Source organism: Sarcophilus harrisii, chromosome 5, assembly GCF_902635505.1.
Source record: "Sarcophilus harrisii chromosome 5, mSarHar1.11, whole genome shotgun sequence".
NCBI classification, from domain to species: domain Eukaryota; kingdom Metazoa; phylum Chordata; class Mammalia; order Dasyuromorphia; family Dasyuridae; genus Sarcophilus; species Sarcophilus harrisii.
The window spans coordinates 82,843,244-82,856,257 of NC_045430.1; positions in this window are offsets into that span (position 1 = coordinate 82,843,244).

Genomic DNA, 13,014 nt, shown 5'->3' on the forward strand with positions numbered 1-13,014 from the left:
GTACAGCATTATGAACTCCATTAAACAGATGAGGAAGCTGAGGGTTAGAGATGAAGAGTATCAGGTGCTCAGTAGGAGCTGAAAGGGGGAGATGTTCAAGGTGAGAGTTCTGTCCAGTTTGACTCTTCCAAGTTTTGGAAAAGTAGGGACTATGAGGTGGAGGTTGGAAGGTAAGCATTAAAAAGCAGACTATATCGAATGGAATGGGTATGGCAGGATAGGTCCTGAGTAGTGAGAGTTAGAACTGCCCCAGGGATTTGGGGGAGAATATCAAAAGAGTCTAATTAAAGAGTCATGAAGGGCTACATTAAAATTAGTAACTATGCAGAATGAGGGCTACCAATCAAGGGAAATGAAGAGAACCAATTAAGTTTCTGGGAGACTGAGTATGAGATCTCTCTCTCCTAGTCTTCTTTGGTTCTTTCCTTAGTCCTTCTCCCCTCTCACCTCCCATTTCCTTACCTGGAATATGGAGAAGGCAGAGAGTACAATTCCAATCCTCTTGGTCAATGATAAAGCTGGAGTAAAAAGGGATGGGAGGTCACACACTCTTAAGTGTCCCTACTGTGTAGATGGAGTACATATTCATCTACTTCATGCAGCAAAGGGAGCTGAAATATCCCTTTTCCAACCCCCCCCCCCAAAATCATGGTAGTTTAATGCCTCTGGTATTCACACCTGGTGAGTTCCAGCTCTACTGAGGATCAGTGATTCTCACCCAGATGAAAGGTTGTTAGGGAGGAAAGAACCTGCAGGCAAGATAACACAAGATCTGGTCATCATTCACCTTCACTCCTTTTTGGATCAGTGATGCTGAGCTGCCTGGCCTCAAGGTAAATTTCTCCAGCTCCAAATATCTCAGGTCTGGATCCTCAACCAAGCTTGAACAGATATCTTCTAGCAGCATATTGAGGGCCCAGCTCTGCAGAGTTCTAGGCTGATTAATCATCCAATACAGCAATATTATTGTGCCTGAGAATATGCCACTAAATGAAGGCCTTTTTGGCAAGAGGTAGGGAAATGAAATGTATACGCTGGAGGGAAGGTGAGAAAGGAGAGGGCAGGAGTGGACACCTCCATGTCTCAGTCTATCTTCCAAATACTGCTACATGCAACATGCCTTTTGACTCTTGCACCATCTTTGCCCCCTTGGTTTATCTCAAAATCCTTCCAGCATTAAGGAATAGCTGTCTTTTTGCTGACTGCCAAGAGAAATGGATATTGGCAGCACTGCTGGGGAAGGAGGTGATGAGATACATACTAGAGTAAAGACTGGGCAATGGGATAAAATGAAGCAAGCTGAATAGAGAAAGGGTTTGAAGAACTTCAGTTTCTATCCTACAACCTACACTGGAGACAGGAGACAATTGAGTTCTATCACCATATTTTAGGTAAATCTTTGCTTCTAATGGGTGCATAGAGGTCTTAATTCTACATACTATTCTTGACTCTTAGTTCAAATAAAGAGTTTGAGCACAATTCAATGTAATAAACATAGGCCTGAGTGAGATAAGACATTATCTCTGACATCATGGAGTTTACAATTCAGAAGCAAATATAATATAGAAATATATCACTATTATATAAAATAACACATGATTAATTCATAAGAGCAAATAAATGTCATGTAAAGTCCATGAGTAAAGGTTCCCGAAAAGGGGGAAGATCAGGAAGATCTCTGGAAGAAGGAAGCTCTCTTGTACTTTCAAACAATGAATAGAGGTTGATGAGATCATAGGTATAAAGTTGGAGAGGATCTAATAGATAATTTAGCCCAATCCCTTCATTTTACATGGGAGGAAACTGAGGCTGAGTGATTCAACAAAAGTCACACATGTAAGTACTAGAGGTAGACTTTGACCCAGGTTTTTTCATTCCAGAACCAGTGTTCTTTGCACTGTACTATTCAGCCTCTTTCAACAAATAGAGGGAATTCTATTCTAAAGATAGGGGTAACATGAGTAAATGCACAAAATGGGGAAAGTGTGGGCTGAGTATGGGCAAAAGCAAGTGGTCCATTTTGATTCAAATGTTGCATAAATGTAAGGGAATACATGGAACAATATTGGAAAAGTGATACCAAATTGGAGAAGTCCTTAAATAATAGGCAAAAGAGTATGAACTATACCTAGAATCACTGAATCTGAGAGTTGGGGGTCCTATGAGATGATAACATCGGCACAGCATTCCCAAGGATTAAACGTCCCTCCTCTGAGGAAGATCTCTATTGATGGGGAACACACTATCTACTGAAGCAGCCCATTCCACGTATGGACAGCTCTTATTATTTAATTCATCAATCAATGAACAAGTACTTTAAGTACCTACTATGTATCAAGTACTATACAAGGTACTGGGGGAATAAGAAAGAAATAAGCATTTATTAAGCACCTATGTAGCAAGAATTATACTAGGCACTGGGGAAGTGATGAAAGAATAAGCATTTATTAAGCATCCATTATATGCTCAGCAGTTTATTAAGCAGTTGACAAAGGACAGAGAGAAATGGTTTCTGGTTGAAAGAGCCCACAAGCTTGCCAAGTAAACAACATGTGTAAATAAAAATATTTATGAAAAAACAAATAAAAAGGATAAATAGTGGGAGGAGGGGATAAGGCCCTAGCATATATCAGGAGAATCAGGGGAAAACATGTAAAAAAAAGGGCACTTGAGTGGAACTTAACTTGAAGGAAATTAGGAATTTCAAGAATTAATGATGAGAAGGAAGTACATTCCAGGGAAGAGAAAGAGGTGAGAGATAGGGGGATAAAGGCATGAAAAGGAAAAAATAGAATATCTTGTATGAAGAACACTGGCTAATTAATAAAGTTATGCGTATAAAAGGGTGGAAAATTATGCTGGGACAAAATTGGAAAGGGCTTTAAATGGTCAAAGAGTTTACAGTTGATCTTGAAAGAATAGAAAATCACAGGAGTTGCTTGAGTAGAGGAATTACATGGTCAGATCTTCCTACATGGAGTGGGAAGAGACTTAAAGTCAATAGATCTGATAGAAGATAGATAAAAATAGAAGCGAAAGATAGCTAGAAACGAAAGTGGCTTGAACTAGGTTGCTGGTTCTGTGAGAAGGAAACAGATGCTAGAGATATTCTATAAAGTATAAACAAGGTTTAAACAAGATTAAGCACTGTTGGTGTAAGTGATGTGAGAGTAGAGAGTTGAAGCTGCAAACCTGGGTGACAAGGGAGGATGATGGTGCCCTCCACAGAAACAGAGAAGTTCAGGAGAGTAGTGGATCTTGGGGAAAACTAGTGAGTTCTGCTTTAGACATATTAAATTTGAGATGCTTATTGGAAATCCAATTTAAAATGTTCAATGAAGAGTTGGAGATGTTGAAGTTCAGGAGAGAAACTAGAATTAGATATATATAACTATATATAATATAAAATGATGAGGCAACCAAGAGAGATTGTAGAGAGAGGAGAGAAAAGGAAAGGGGAGGACAGAAGAAGACAAGGGAAGGAGAAGAGAGGGGAGGGGAAAAGAAGGAAGAAAAAAGGAAGGGGAAGAGAGAAAAAGGAAGGGGAGAATCTAAGGGGAAAATGTAGACTATAGATGGGAAATGTGATATGGATGATCAGACAAAAGAGAAAGGCATCTAAGTATCAGTAGATAGTGCTGAAATAATGACCTAAGTTCAAATCTTGATTCAATTACTGTATAGTTATACATTTCTTAAACTGCCTCAGTTTCCTCAAATATAAAATGAGAATGATGACACAAACTTCCCAGGATTGTTGTGGGAATAAAATGAGATCATATTTGTCAAGTACTTTGAAAATCTTAAAGTATTATATAATTGCTAGTTCTTATGATATTGATATGACCAAGGAGACTCTAAAGGAATGGTTAAAGAGAAAGAGGAAAACTAAGAGACAGCTGCATCACAAAAACTCAGGAAGAAAGATTGGTCAGTAGTACCAAATGCTGCAGAGAGGTCAAGAAAGATAAAGGTTGAGAAAAGGTCATTGGATTGAGCAATGAAGAGATCATTGGTGACTTTGAAAAGAATAATTTTATTTAAGTAATAAGGATGGAAGTTAGATTTCAGATGGTTTGGAAGAGAGAGGAGAATTGGAGGCAGTGACTATAGATCACCTTTTCAGGGATTCTGGTTAAGAAAATGAAAAGATATTGGATGGTAGGATCTGATAAGGATTTTTTCAGGCTGGAAGGGATGAGCATGCATGTAGGTATCAGGAAAAGAACACAGAGAAGGAGGATCATATTGGGGCAATCAGCTGGAGAAAAGGGAAAGAAGGGGATCAAGGATATATAAAGAGAGTTTGGCCTTAGTGAGGAGAAAAGCTGCCTTTTTCTCAAAGACTGGGGCATAGTAGATAGTTGGGGATGATGTCAAGAATTTGTAAAATATAAAGATAGGGAAAAGAGGAAGTTCACAGCAAATGGAATTCGGTAAAGTATAAATTTGAGGTCCTCAACTGAAAAAGTGAAGAAGTAACATGGAGAAAGAAGATGGATCATAGTGAGACAATCAGCTGGAGAAAAGGGAAAGAAGGGGATCAAGGGAATATAAAGAGAGCTTGCCTTAGTGAGGAGAAAAGCTGCCTTTTTCTCAGAGACTGGAGCATAGTAGATAGTTGGGGGTGGTGTCAAGGATTTGTAAGATAAAAAGAGAAAAGAGGAAGTTCATAGCAAATGGCATTGATTTTCTCAGTAAAGTATGAAGTTGAGGTCCTCAACTAAAAGAATGAAGTAACATGGAGAAAGAAGATGAGAGAAGGTGGATCATAGTAGGAAAACTCATAGCAAATAGCATTGATTTTCCCAGTAAAGTTATGAAGTTAAAGTCCTCAACTGAAAGAGTGAAGGGGAAAGATAGTATGGGAGGTTTAAGAAGAGAAGGGAAAGTTTGGAACAGATACTACAAAGAATGGGGATATAAAATTAATTTGGAGGAAAACTATTGCCTTGCTACAATGAAGGCCTGTTTGAGTGTTTTACTTTTGTTGCTCAGTCACTTTTTTCAGTTGTATTCAACTCTTTGTCATCCTATTTGGGATTTTCTTGGCAAAGATACTGAAATGTTTTGGCTTTTCCTTCCCCAGCTCATTTAACAGATAAGGAAACTGAAGCAAATGGGGTTAAATAACTTGCCCAGGGTCACAGCTTGTGTCTAAGAAAGGATTTGAATTTAGGAAAATGAGCTCAGTCTCAGTGTAGCTATTTGTTTAGATAACATATATAGCAGATCCAGTCAGCAATTATGACTTCTGAGCCAGATGGTGGGAGTAAACTAGGGTTGGGGTTTGGCAAGGTGTTCAAGAAAAAAAAAGGGTACTTTGGAATTGAGCTGGTTAACTAAAGGAAAAAAAATAAGGGAGGAAAGTGGAGCAAAAGTAAAAAGCTAAAGTGATGGCTTGGAAAAGCACTAAGAAGTAAAAAGATGTCACAATAAAGACAAAGAAGGTTTCAGAGAAAAGTGTAGGGAGACATGGAATGATAGATTATGACTGGATAATAGATTTTTCCAAATTTTTCATTATGGAAGTCGAACACTGTGGGTAATGGCAAAATGTATATAGCTGAAATGTAGGTTAGTAAATCATGGAAACTGGACAAAGTTTTATTGGTAAATTTTATCTGTTCTCTGAAAAATATGCATGACACAAAACTTTAATTTGCATTATTAATATCTCCATCACTTTCTTACATCTAGACAATCAGCAAGATGATTAATCAAGCCCTGATTTTTAGCATTTGCCATTTTCTAGGGTGTAAATGCTCATCCCTGAAAATTTTTAAGAGGATTTTTAAATACATTTGAAAGTAAGGATAAGCTGTTTTCACTCCTTTAGCTACCCTCTGCTCCTCTGTCCTTCATCCTGGGTAAATGAGGGAACAGAAGCTTAATAATAGGTGATAATCATATAGTTCTTTAAGGTTTGCAAAATGCTTTCTATATATTTTCTCATGTGATTTCACAACAGTGCTAGGAACTAGGTGCTCTTATTGTAACTATATAGAAAAGGAAACTGAGACTGAACTTAACTACCCAGAATCATTGAATTAGTAAATGTCTGAGGTAGAAATCAAACTCATGTCCTCCTGACCCCTATTTTATACACATACACATGCGCTTGCTCACATACGCACGCGCATGCACACACACGCACACACACTCAGCCACCTAGTTAGAATGTTTGAGGGAACTGGTTGAAATTTTTTAAATTAACTTTTTTGTATCAGGAGAAAATTCCAGTAGAATTATGGGTAATTATTCCCCCTCCCATTATGATAAAGTATATCATGCCTTTGTGTCAGGCTTGTGATCTCTTTCCCTAACTTCTCATCTATTTTTTTCCAGAACATAATCTGAATGCAATATCATTTCAGTTTCTGTTTCCACTGATTCCTACCCTCACGTTTTTGTTTTTTAACCTATCCTTTTAGTTCCTCATTCTCACTTAAGACAACTCAAAAAAACTTATATAGGTACTATGGTATCTTGATTCCTATTTTACAGTAAAATGAGATTCAGAGAGATTAAGTAGCTTACTTGCACATACAACTAAGTACTATTAGAGGCAAGTTTTGAATCCAGGTTTCACTTTCCTCCAAAAATCAGCACTCTTCTCATTATATAACACTACCAGAAAGCCAATCCCAGGACCATAATACCAAACCCCATGGTACAGATGTATGAAATAAGGGGGCCAAATGTAACAGTGTCTGAATGTCATTCTACTTCAAAAAAGCTATGTTTTAGTAAGGAAAACAAAAGTTAGTCTTAAATCCTGAAGGAAATGGAAAAACTAGATGATTGCTTTTGTTTCTGCCTCCATAGATCTCCAACCCAGTGCTTTCCATCATGCTTTCCTCTTTTGGTTTCCATATTTTATTAGAATATATCTCCCTCCTCCCCCCATTTGCTCTTCCTTTTGACTCATTCTGTGCCTTCTGAAAAAAGCTTAGCTTTCTCGGGGCATACTCTTGTCCTGGATCTCATTCATTAAAGTAACAGCAGATTGTTTCAAAAATAAAACTAAAGTAGAATGTTATTCATTTCAAAATATTCTTAAGAGGCGGCCATTTAATTAAGCCATTCACCATCGAACATCAGAAGATTCTAGAAATTCTAGAATATTTCAGATACAAAGGCTTCTTGTTCTAATATTGTTTGGCCCTTCATTTCATGAGTTGCTTTTATTTCATCCTGCATCCTTGAGGCTATATGTTAAAACGACAAATCTATCTTTTTAACTTGTTTTCTGTTTCTGTTCTGTTCTTAAATTGCAACTATAATGCATCAGATGATGCAGAGATAACTGCTTTGATTCTTTAGAAGTCCCTTGGAATGGTATATGAACCACTAGACTTCACCCGTTAGTTGGAATTCTTGGCTGATAAGACAGAATCCATACCAGCCAAAATTCCTTCTAGCAATTGCTCAATACATTAATAAATGTGTTTCTAATAGATCTGATCCCTTAAACACAATATAAGAGTGATTCAATTAATTTGCTGCTTGTTTTCTTGCATTAGTATTTCCAATTCCTCTTCCATGTTTTTCTTTTGTTTTTAAAATAAATTTTATTGATATTTTTTGTCTTTACATTGTCCAAAGTTCTTCCTGTATCACTCTCCCAGAGAGCCATCCTATATAACAATTTTTTAAAAAGAAAAAATATCAGCAAAACAGAATACATTTAGAACATATGACTTTATGCAGTATTCTACATCTCTGCAAAGTCGGGGAAGTATCTTCTCTTTTTTGGGAACAAGCCTGTTCTTTGTAATTGTGCAATCTTTATTTTCAATTGTCTTATGTTCTTTCCATTTACATTGTTGGATGCTATATCCACGCATATATGTATGCAAGCAAGTATGTATATACACATATGAATGTGTATTCTTGGCTTTGTTTAATTTACTTTGTATCAGTTCATGTCTTTTCATACTTTTTATGCATTGTATTGTTACTTAATAGCACAGTAAAATCCATTATTTACATAACACAAACTTGTTTAGCCATTCCCCAGTTATGGGCATCTACTTTTTTTTTTTCCCCAGTTCTTTGCTACCACACAAAATCATATATTTTGGTGTTTATAAGGCCTTTCTTTTTACAGTAACCTCCCAGGATATAACCCAGAGGAATCCCTGGGTTAAAGAGTTTAGATATTTTAGATGCTTTACTTGTACTATTCCAAATCAAGAATGCTTATAATAATTTATAACTCCTAAAAAGCATTAGCATGCCTTCTTTTTCTGCCCCACCCATCCACTCTCTAACATTGGGCCTTATTAACCATTTCTTAGAGTATTTATATAGATCCAGCCATCTGGGACCTTGGGACTCCTCCCTTAGATTTCATCTCTTGTTAATTTTTAATGTGAAAATAACAGAAAGGCTCTAAAGAGGCAGAGAGAAAAACCCTGACCTGTGTTAGATGTTAAGGATATATATGGTACATATGAAATAGGAGAGATAGGTAAGAGCATTGAACATTTGGAGATAATAGATATGAACTAAGGAAACAGATAGACAGGGAAATATTAAACAAATACTGCACATAACACCCCTAAATGTTTCTCTATTGATATTCTTCCCCTTATATTTTATCTACTCTTTGTAATATTTAGTTTGGTCAATATGTCAGCAAGGTTTTTTTTCTCCCCCTTTTCAGCTTTTTTTATTTTTTATTTAATAGCCTTTTATTTACACTCCTTTTCAGCTTAAAACTCCTTTGATTAGATTCGAAGGACTTCAAATATATTTTTACTAGCTCTTATTAGGGGAACATCCCTGGCCAGGGGATTTTCAAATATTTTAAGATGTGATCTACAAGTCCAAATCCCATTCACTGAATCATGGATTTAGTGTCAAAAGGGACCTCAAACATTCAGATCAATGTCCTCAATTTATGAGGTAACTACAGATTAAATATACTAAATAATTTGTTTATTCTAAGTGGAATCCAAAATTTGAACCCAGGTCCTCAGATTCCAAATCCAGCATTCTTCACTAAACTACCTTGTCAGGTGTTCCCTTCTTGAATCCAGCTTTCTCTTCTGACATTCTCACCTTTTATTAGCCACACTGATGAAAATACCAGTTTCCCTAAAGTCTTCCCTTTCTTGCCCTCAAACTCTGTAATCTTTAATAATGCTTCCTAGGTTCCTCCTGGAAGCATTATTTGTGCTCCTGTGAATCACCAAAAGTGGGTAGTAGCTTATTCAGTTTTACAAGTCTTGGGAATTCTATGTCAAATCTTGGATACATGCCTTGGGAAAACAAAAGACCTGTTGTTCTCAGGTCCACAAATAGCTGCCTCGGCATCTATCTCAACTATCTCTCCTTGTCCTATTTTCCAGGTCAATTCTTTTGGATATTAGATATTTAATATCCTCTTCTATTTTCCAATCTTTTGATTTTTATTATGTTCTCCCCATGAAGCCACTGATTTATTTTTGGTCGATTTTAATTTTCAAGAAATTACTTAGGTAAGGTTTCTGTTAAGAACTACATATTCTTTTTCCCATTCTTTCCTCCAGATCACCTATTTCATTTTTTTTGTCTCTTAATTTATTTCAGGTATTCATGTTGTCCTTCTGGGGGAAAATCCCTTTTTCTTCTTTTGAATCTCTATTTGAAGTTATGGGGTTATCTTTGGATTTAATACAATTCCCTATAGCGTTCTGTATCACCTTAATTCAAAAGTTAGGACTTTGTACCAATTACCTGGATTTATCTCCTTTTGTGCTTTTGGGTGAGGTGATTAGCCCTACTTTTTTTCATCTTGTTTCAGCTTGGGCTCCTGTGCTAACTCCCTTCCCCAGATTTGACCCTTTTGGATCTTTTGAGGTTCAGAGCACTGGATCTCTGGGCCTTATAGAGTGTTTTAGGGCTGAGTGCTAGGGACCAGAGCCTTTGGGCTTTTGTTGTCTCAGTCTGAGTGCTGTGTTAATAGCAAGCACAGTCAATTGATTTCTGCTACTCTTTGATTTCTCAGATTTATACTGTATACTAATCACCTTGACACTTTCTTGTGGAGTTTCTCTACTCGTATGTCCCTGGACACAGCCTCATGTCTGCTGGATTTCTGGTTGTGCTGGATCGTCTTGGTCTTGTTTGCCAGCTCTGGCACCAACTTTTCTGATGGATCTTTCCTGTACATTTTTAGCTGACTTTTTTCTTTCATTTCTTCAGTGAAAGAAGTTATCCACTATAGTTTCTTAGCAGTTTTCTTGACCATTATTAAGTCTAGTGACACTTTTAGGTTTTGTTGGAAGATAGAGTGTGTTGGTCTGCCTGATTTCATTCAGGTAGCTATCTTGGCTAGAACTCTCAGTGTAGAGTCACAAACCCCCATTTTGCTTCCTTTCTTCCTTTAACCACTACTGGATGACCTCCCACTCAGGAGATAAGAGATTATTATTTTGGGGGAGACAAATAGTTATTTCCCTGACAAAGAATCCTGGTTCCCTACAAAATGAGAAGAGCAACTGTTTCTTTGCTCCAAGGGTTTAGCGATACCTTTCTCCTTTTTTCTGTATCATAATTTATCTTCTCTGTTCCAACCTTCTGATATAGATCAGAATTCCCTTCTGCCTTTTTGTTTTCACATTGAAGATACTCTTGCACATTTAAAAAGAACACTTCATTATCCTTGATATCATAATGGAAGAGTGTTCCTTGAGCTCTTTTGCTTTTTTCTTCCGGGAGGCAGATCTACTTGAATTTTGAGTACTCAATTTGCCCATGACAAATTAAATATCCCAAGGCCTACACAGTTCCAATAAATTGCTCAGAGCTCCATTCTTGCTGCAAGTGAAGCCCTCAGTTCTGTTTTTGCTGTTAACTGCCTTGGAAAACTGTGGCAACAAATTGAATGGGGGGTAGCATGTTGTGGGAGTGCAGATAAGAGGTGAAGAGTCTTCCACTCCAAAGTTCTCACTTTTTAAAATTCACTACCATAATCGAACTTGGTTAGTAACTTGACAAGTATATCTGACTTCTTTCCCTTTATATTCATAATTTCTTACCTTGTCTTACCAACTTCCTTGATCTTCTTGAATCTCTTTCTCTGGCCTTTTCCACAATTCTAAAGCCCTCAAAATCTTCACAATTTCTTCTCCTCTTATAGTTTTTCTCCCATACAAGTGTTTCCTGCTAAAAGCCACTAATAGTCTCCTGCTCATGACAAATGACCACCAATCATGAAACACTACGATTTTCAAGATTTCAAGTGATGCAAAGGACAATTTAGAGATAGTGAGTTTAAGAAGTAACTTCTGGTGGCTTGGTGGCAAGAAATGTCATTTAAGATTTTTTTTTTTTTATTTTGATCTCATTGGTGTACCAGGAGTTCTCAAATGTTTTAAATAGGGGGCCAATTCACTGTCCTTCAGACTGTTGGAGGGCCAGACTATAGTAAAAACAAAAACTTTGTTTTGTGGGCCCTTAAATAAACTTCATAACCCTGGGTGAGGGAGATAAATGTCCTCAGCTGCTGCATCTGGTCCGCAGGCTGTAGTTTGAGGACCCCTGGACTGTAGACTATTTTAAAGTTTTTAAAAGTTTTAAAGTTGCTTTCAAAACCAAGAAGTTACATGATTTAATCTGCATCACAGCCAGTATGTGTTAGAAGCAAGACTCAGAATTTCCTGACCTTGATTTTGAGGCAACTTCTCCTAAAATATCTAGCAAATGTAAATCTAAGAAGGAAATAAGACTGTTGAAGTAGCAACATGAAAGATCATGGAGCATGTAAGGGCTTCACCAGTACCTCCAGAATATAACAAGACCTAGACAGAGAAGGGCTTTCAGTACATTTGTTATATCCTTTATAAAAGATTTATGGGAGGGCAGTAATAAGTTTTACATAAGGGATAGATAAATTGCAATCTGGATAAAGTAACCATATGTTTAAGGCCACAGGTCCATTGAAGTAGAAAATAGCATTAACCAGTATTCCCATAGCATTTTAAGGTTTGCAAAATATTATGCTAACATTCTCATATTGTCTGCACAACCACTCTGAGAGGTATGTGCTATTATTATTCCCATTTTACCAATGAAGAGGCAAACAAAAAGTTAAACTTACTTAGGTTACATAACTAGTAAGTGTCTGAGATTGGACATGAACTCCAATTTTCTTTTCAGACCAGGGACACTACTTCACCATGTACAGATGAATACCCAAATTCAATAGGTTACCTGTCCAAGTGAATGAGAAGCTAGGCAATATATATTTTTTGATTATTTTTCAATCTGGATACAAGATGATCAATCTCAAAATGTTGCTTTCACTTAAAGGAACATATAGCAACTATGGTTTCTAGGAATTGATGAGGATGTGTCGCTCCTTAGGTGAACCATGTCCCTTTATTTCAAGGTAGTTGTCTCAACCCTAATCCAGATTCACACCATAGTTTTATACAGCATTATTTTTTAATCTAGTTTTTTTCACCACTACCATTCCTTTTCTCTTTTCCTATAGATATCAGAAGGAAAGATAATACATCAAATATAGTAAATACCATCCTCTACTGTTGTTTTCTCTTCATTCTTGAAGAGGACCATGACATTAGGGAGGTGATGCCATTACATGCAAGTGAATTGGATTTGAGTGAGGAGGGCTATGAAAAATCACCAGCCTCACTTTCTCCTCTGGAACCATCTGGATGGCCAGTGATAAAATATAGATCAGAATGACTAGAGATGGCCCTGGAGACTTTTGTCTTTTTAAGCTGTTTAAAAGGTCTCAGTTTGAAACAATGCCTAGCAATTAAGACTAGATAACACCACCCAGTATTATTACTGCAGAGACAAGGTCTTCCTTAGTCACACAAGTCTCTCAGTCCTGTGATCTTCCCCCAGGACAGAATACTACCAGTTACGTCTCCCTACGAACTAGAAGGTAAGGCTGGGTTTCTAGGATGTGTACTCAAATATCACTAGTACAGAAAAGATGGGGATGGAGTCTTGAATATCTATGTTCAAGCATTCTCTTCCTGCTTACCTCAC